Source organism: Etheostoma cragini, chromosome 17 (assembly GCF_013103735.1).
Source record: "Etheostoma cragini isolate CJK2018 chromosome 17, CSU_Ecrag_1.0, whole genome shotgun sequence".
Lineage (NCBI taxonomy): Eukaryota > Metazoa > Chordata > Actinopteri > Perciformes > Percidae > Etheostoma > Etheostoma cragini.
Window position 1 is genome coordinate 2,049,646 of NC_048423.1, and position 8,032 is coordinate 2,057,677.

An 8,032-nucleotide genomic window follows, 5' to 3' on the forward strand; every position below is an offset into this window, starting at 1 on the left:
CACACACACACAAGGACACGAACACGGAACCCCCCCAAACACTCACACTGAAACACACGGACACACAGGGACACTGACACACACACAGACAGACACACACACACTGCGGCCCAAGCAGACAGCCAAGTAAATACTAGTCCTCCTCTCTCTCCCCCGGCTCCACTCTCCTCCCTCTGAAGTGGTTTTGTTAGGATCCCCTCGAGACTTTCTTCCAAAACCAAACCTCAGACCAGTTAATATCACAATGAATGTTTTAATTGATTTATTTATGAATGTGCCATATTATTTTCTTTTATTCTTTTGTTGTGGGCGGTTTTCTAGGGCTGCAACTAACAAGTACTTTGATTTTCGTATGCAGATTAATCTGTTAATTATTTTCTTGATTCGTCTATCAGTTGTTCCCAAAAGACGTCCTCAAATGTCTCGTTTTGTCCACAACTCCAAAGATACAGAGGAGAGGAAACTACCACATATCCCCCTGGAATCACCCCTGGAATCAAAGAAATAGGACTTCTTTATTAATACAAAAAAAGATTTAAACTGATTATTTTAACGGTGGAAAACTAATCAATTAATCACATAATATCAACTTAACAATTGTCGCCTTTTTCTTACAAACTTGCACCTTTTCAATGCCCCGCCTCCAAGAAGTTGTTGATTTTTGCACAATGTTTAGTTTTATATCCATCATTAAACACTACGTGGACACCAAAATCTAACAACTGCTTAAAAGACGGACGAGAGCGTTTTAAGAAAAAGTGTTTTGTGTGTCAAAATCTTCATTTGGAAAAGAGTGGAGATTCATAATAAGCACAATATTTCCGTCAGAGATTTAGTGAAGTAGAAATTTACTGCAAAGCGTCCTTCTTCCTTCTTCCTTCTTCCTGTTGTGCAACAAGTGAAACGAGACATCACAAACAGAAAAGAGGAAGTTATTTTCTCAACTTTCTGCCAATTCACCAGCTGGAAGGAGCGTCTCTTTAGATGAACTGAGTCAAACTCTACATTAACGTTTGGTTTTTTTAACTAACTAACAAACTAACTAACTAACTAACTAACTATTCATTTGCATTATCGATTACTCTGCCAAATGTTTACGTGATTAATCCATTAATCGCTTGGTCCATGAAATGTCAGAAAATAGTTTTACAAAAATGTCTATCTCAGTTTCTCTAAGTCCGAGGTGATGTCTTTAAGTGTCTTTTCAAAAATGTCCCCTGTAATATGATTTAAAATGGAAATGAGCAGGAAAACGCATTTTATCACTTATTTTTGTAAGTAACTTTTCTGTTGATCAAATAATCGCTTTGTGATTATTGTGCCTGTGTGTGTAACAAGTATAATGTGCGTCCCTGTGTGTGTGTGTGTGCGTGTGTGTAACAAGCAAATTGTGTGTGCCTGTGTGTGTAACAAGTATGATGTGCGTCCCTGTGTGTGTGTGCGTCCCTGTGTGTAACAAGCATATTGTGTGTCCATGTGTGTGTAACAAGCAAAGTGTTTGACCCTGTGTTTGTAACAAGCATAGTGTGTGTCCATGTGTGTGTAACAAGCATAGTGTTTGTCCCTGTGTGTGTGTAACAAGCATACTGTGCGGTAGTGTGCGTCCCTGTGTGTGTGTGTAAGAAGCACAGTTTGTGTCCCTGTGTGCGTAACAAGCATGGTGCGCGGAATGCACTTGGACACACCACCCTGTAAGACCAGCACACCCGGAATGCACCTGAACACACCACCCTGTAAGACCAGCCCACCCAGAAAGCACCTGAACACACCACCCTGTAAGACCAGCCCACCCAGAAAGCACCTGAACACACCACCCTGTAAGACCAGCACAACCAGAATGCACCTGAACACACCACCCTGTAGGACCAGCACAACCAGAATGCACTTGAACACACCTCCCTGTAAGACCAGCCCACCCAGAATGCACCTGAACACACCTTCCTATAAGACCAGCCCGCCCAGAATGCACCTGAACACACCACCCTGTAAGACCAGCACGACCAGAATGCACCTGAACACACCTTCCTATAAGACCAGCCCGCCCAGAATGCACCTGAACACACCTCCCTGTAAGACCAGCACGACCAGAATGCACCTGAACACACCTCCCTGTAAGACCAGCCCACCCAGAATGCAACTGAACACACCTTCCTATAAGACCAGCCCGCCCAGAATGCACCTGGACACACCACCCTGTAAAACCAGCATGACCAGAAAGCACCTGAACACACCTCCCTGTATCAGCCCGAGGAATGTGATAAATGCTCCAATGCAGTAACTAGATGTGTCAGCCTTTTGGAAAGAAGAAAAAGAGCCGCTCGCTGTGTTAGCAGATCGGATGCAACAGGTTAGGTTGTCACTACTCATACTCCGGCAGGTGAAAAATTAAACACAACGTCTCCCTTTGTGTTGGGAACATCAAGCCGTTCCTCGGATCAGAAGCAGCTTGGATTCCCGGCGGAGTCAGAAACCTGTAGCTGCAAATTTGAAATGTAACAGGGCACCGTTGCTTTTGTTTTGTTTAGCAGAGTAAGAAAAAAGAAACCGGAAGATGTAATGTGACAGACACAGCGTGAGTGTGATAGGATCAAACCTAATTCCCCAAACGGAGTGCACAGGATGTGTGTGTGTAAATAATTAACCATGGAGGTGATTACAGCTGGTGGCAGCATGGTGGCCCAATGGTTAGCACTCTGGCCTCACAGCGACAAGGTTCTGGGTTCAAACCCAGGTCGTTCCGGGCCTTTCTGTGTGGAGTTTCTATGTTTTCCTATGTCTACGTGGGTTTGCTCCGGTTTCCCCACCATCAAAAACATGTACTAGGATCTCCAATCAGTGTCCTTGAGCAAGGCACTGGCTGTTGGAGTTGGTCCCCGGGCGCTGTGATTGGCTGCCCACTGCTCACTTGAGGGACGGGTTAAATGCAGAGAATGAATTTTGCTACATGTATGTGACAATAAAAGTACCTTTACAGCGAAATTTACTTCCCAAGGATGAAGTGTGTGTGTGTGTAAATTAATAGAAATAAACTAAATGTAATGAGGGAGGACGTTGCTGTCAAAACATTTGGAAAGAGACGTTTCGGGACGTAGGGTCTTTTTGGGACTGTACCCGAGTCAAACTTACAATTAAAGCATAATTAGGACAGAATCATCACTTACAGTTAGTACAAAACTTGGCCGCTCATCTTTTAACCGGTATTCGTAACCATAACCAGTCCTGGCCTCGCTACGCTGGCTCCCGGTCCACTTTAGAATACAGTTTAAGATCTTATTATTTATAAATCATTGAATGGAGCCAGTTGAGGTGGTTTGGGGATCTGGTGAGGATGCCTCCTGGGCGCCTCCCTAGGGAGGTGTTCCAGACACGTCCAGCTGGGAGGAGGCCTCGGAGAAGACCCAGGACTAGGTGGAGAGATCATATCTCCAACCTGGCCTTGGAACGCCTCGGGATCCCCCAGTCGGAGCTGGTTGATGTGGCTCGGGAAAGGGAAGTTTGGGGCCCCCTACTGGAGCTGCTGCCCCCGAGACCCGATACCGGATAAACGGATGAAGATGGATGGATGGATGAATGGGTTGGTACCTCGCTACATCTCAGACCTCTTACAAGTTTACATCCTCTCGCGGTCACTTAGGTCTGCCGATCAACTTCGGCTGGTCGCTCCAAAAAACAGGTCTAAAACCAGGTCTAAAACCAGGTCTAAGACCAGGTCTAAGACCAGGGCCAACCACACTCAGCTGCAGCCCCTAAACTGTGGAATGAGCTTTTCTTTGTTTTAAGGTCTGAAGATAATGTCTCACACCTGGACACAAAAACATCTTAGTGACTCTTCACTTCTGCCCTGAGTAACAAAATGCCAAGACTCGGTCGACCTCTACACACATGCATTATCTTTTATTACACAATGTAGTCTTTGGAGACTGTGGTTTTAGATTTGTCCAACACCTGTCTTGTGCTGCTGAATGAATAAATAAATAAATAAATAAAAAGCCCTACAGGAAAGAGGAAAGATATGGATTTTGGATCTTGGGGTGAAAAGTTTATTTATTATTATTATTTTTTTTTTTTTAACCCTTGTGTTGTCTTCTCGTCAAAATTGAAAATCAACATCGAATCTACAATCTAACTTTTTATTACGTTTTTGTCCCTTTTTTCATCACTTTTGATGCTTTTTTTCCTTGTTTGTCGCTTTAGGCCCCTAGCTGTAGTTTAAATGAAGCAGCAGATTGTGTTTTGTTGTCTCTCTCTCTCTCTGCCACTGACCCTCAGCATAAACAGCCAGCGTGGATGTTTTCCAGCAGGGCTGTTATTTTCTCCCCGCCGTTCCTCTCCGTCTGTCTGGATTTCCTCTGAAACGGCGTGACATCCGAGCCAGCTGCTGAGGCTCCAAACCCCCGACACAGACGGAGATTTAACAAAAATGTTCCTACGCCTGCCGATCACGCCAGCCACTGCTTCAGTAATCAAATAGAAAAAAGTACACCTCGGGCTTTAAAATACCGCGTATTCTCTTTCACTTCCTCGTACGTCTTTCACAGGAATGTTGTCAGCGTGCAGTTCACTCACTCCTCTGTATTTAACTTGTAATGTCGGTGATCAAATATTTACATTGTTCTCCAACGTCTGAACTCTGAGTGGCCCGGGATGAAGACGTCAACTCAAGTCAAAAGCATTGTAGAAACTGTACCATCTAATTTAAAACTGAAGCCTTTCTTACAGCACACTATATGACACAAGGCGTTGAAGCATTACACAGATTTGTGTTTTATTCCTCCTCACACACACGCAATTTATAATCATCCTGACACCTATCGTCAAATGAAGCTGATCATAATTACTGTTTATCATGTTGACATGATATTGATGATGATGATGACGTCGGGGGGGTTGACAGTGGGGCTCGAAGGTTGGGCACCCCAGGTAAAAATATGTATTAATGTGCATAAAGAAGCTAAGAAAAGATGGAATAATCTCCAAAAGGCATTCAATGACAGATCAGACATTCGTCTTATACGTCACAAAAAGTTAGATTTTTATTTCCATAATTTACACTTTTCCAAACAACAGTAAACATAAAAATATTTTCACCCTGTGTGTTTAGGTCTCTGTTTTAGCTCCAAAGTGAGACATCTGACTTCTATAGTATATTTGTTGGAAGTTGCACATGCTCAGTAGCTCGGAAAGATCCCATCAGCTAGATATCGATCCAGATCGATGTATCTCGACACGCCTAATTGCAGGCGCAGCCTGAGATCAGGCAAACGTGTTCAGGTGAAAGGGGCAGAGCCGCTACATCTCTGCTGCTGCAGCATGGCAGCTGTGCAGAGGTTCATCGGAGTGATTAATCGGCCTCGGAAACAGAAAGCAGAGGGAGCAGTGAATGTGGGCTAAAGGCCTGAGGAAAGAGGCTGCGATGAGTCAATGCTCACTGAGCCCTGCTGTATCACTTACTGCTCACACACTCAACGGGGGCACCATTAGCGTGTGAGCTGCATGCTATTACACAGCTATAGGCTGCAGAATGCAGCTCCGACAGGCTATGAAAAGAAGCTAATGTGTGTCAAATGGTCAAGTTGCCCGGGCGGCTAACATCCTCTTTAATCCCTGTATGAGAACAGAAACGAATATTAAATATGGAATTAACCCACAGTATCTCTACCTTCTCTTGTCGGAGACTTAGAAACCAAGAATTATTGCTGTGGCAGCAAAAGTTTTGCAGGTTCGCGTTGGAGAGAAAATAAAAAGGACGTGCATGATGTAATCTGATTATTATTCCCAATGGTGGATATGAGAGACTTGTTTCACATGAGGGATGAGAAAGGAGAACATAATCACAGTCAGATCTCTGAGCTGCTAAACGTCAAACAACTGTTCATCCTTCTGATAATAACAAATCAACAGAAGTGCAGAGAACTAAACAATGAGAGTAAGTAGTGGTTGTTACGTAACAAGCAGATACGTGTTCATCAGTCTTTTTCATCCTCTGTGTTCAGACACCATTGAAACTCGGTGTGAACTCAAGTTGGTTTGAATGCTTTAACCCTCATGTTGTCCCCGGGGCAAATTGACCCGTTTTCCTGTATCGATGTTCTTTTTAATTACCCCAAATAACAGGATTGATTCCACACAACGCTCTTTGGCAAGTACAAATCTTTACTTTCATTAATTTTGGGGCGTCTTATTCAATTTTATAGCATTTAAGAAAAAACTTGTCATCAAAATAGTTTTGAGTAAAAGTATAATTTTAGTCTAAATAATTCCTAATTTCTGCTTTTCTAACACAAACATTACGTTTAATTTCCTATAAATAAAGTTTATTGAACCTATATTTAAAAAAATGGGACAAACAACATAAGAAAAAGTTAATAACACTGATAAAACAGCCTCAACAAGAGATGATTATCAATGTCAGCGGGAAGACAACACACGGGTTAAAGGAGAATTCTGGTTGATTTCAACGCATATCTCTGTTTTTTTTAAATGTGTGGTGCTGTCAGTAGCGAGACAAAGGAAACCAATCGGTGCTGTCTACACCGTGTTATCCTCCTCCAGAGTTAGCACCAAACAGGCTCAAACAGGGCAAGTTAGAAACGTGTTTTTAGCCTCTAAACATGTCAGAATGTCATTAAAAGTGCCCCCCCCCCCCATGTGCAGTTATTCCTTCAGAGGGAACACAGAGAATCTGACTGCAGGAGATGTGACATAAAGGAATAAAAGTGGTATTGATCCATTCATCTGTTTATTCTAGGGGTCGGGAAAAAATACAGCGTAGTATCACGATATCTTCAGTCGCAATACTGATCGATACACAGGCGCCAAGTATGGATCTTTTATTATATGTTATATATTATATATGTGTTGGTAAACTGACCAACACATATATAATATATAACACTTTTGCAGCACTAAAATTAAAGTTATATGAATAAACAGAGAAATGTTTCTTTTTAGATATAACAGGTGTTGACAAAGTTTCCTTTTCATGATTTGAAATTGGGAAAAATAAAATAAAAAATTGCATATTGCAAAATATCGCAGAATATTGCAATGTGTTAAAAATTGCAATAATATCGTATCGTGGCATGAGTATCGTGATGAAATTGTATTGGGAGGGGTACGCTGACCACTGCCCCACCCCCCCAGTCTGTTCCCTGTTTTCCGGTGAAGTCCACACTAGTCGATCGTCAAACTCATATAATCCAATATTCCAAAATGTACTTTTTCCACCAAAAAAACGAGTTGCCCTTGTTATGTCCTTGGTAACACGCATAGAAACAGGCTGTAACCTGACACCACAGTGGAGCCAGGTGAGCTACAAAAGTTCAAGAGCCCACTGTTGCTAAGTTACCTGTGTGCATGCTCCTTGAACTCTTGAACTCTTGCAGCTCACCTGGCTCCGCTGTGGTGTCAGGTTACAGCCCGTTTCTGTTGATATATACCATCGCCTTGATAATATTGCTGTAGCTGTGTTTCCTATTGCACAGCTGATACCGCGGCTTGCATAAGTTTACACACCCATGCTAATGTTGATTATAAAGAGGAAAATAAAAAATCTTGATTTTATCCAAATCTTCTATATGAAGTGTGAGTTACATACATAATGTTCAGCTAAAATCTTCCTTAGGTATCAGGTTTTCATTTTGTTCAGCCCAAATTGTGTAATTTTCATCCATATGAGTACATGGGACTTAATTTATTGTAAAAGAGAAGAGGAAAAAAACGGCCCGGTTGTTTGGCAAAGTTTAGCATTTTAAATTAGCAGATGTAATATACAGTGGCTAGAATAAGTTTACACAGCCAGGCTAAAGTTGATTAAAAAAATTAAATAAATAAATAACATTTTGGAAATTGATCTTAATGCCTTAAATCAAAAAGGTTTGGAAAATCCAACCTTTTAAGGACACCAATTTTCTTTATAAATGAATAATGTATTGTAAATAAATAAATGTTCTTCCTTAAAATACAGGGGGCATAAGTATACACCCCCCTATCTTAAAATACAGGGGGCATAAGTATACACCCCCCTATCTTA

At 42.0% G+C, this 8,032-nt stretch overlaps 1 protein-coding gene across 2 annotated transcripts in view; it reads right to left on the bottom strand.

Moving 5' to 3' along the window:
- Positions 1-8,032, bottom strand: part of LOC117960297 (TBC1 domain family member 12-like) — a 24,920-nt gene that overhangs the window by 13,089 nt on the left and 3,799 nt on the right. The window lies entirely within an intron of this gene.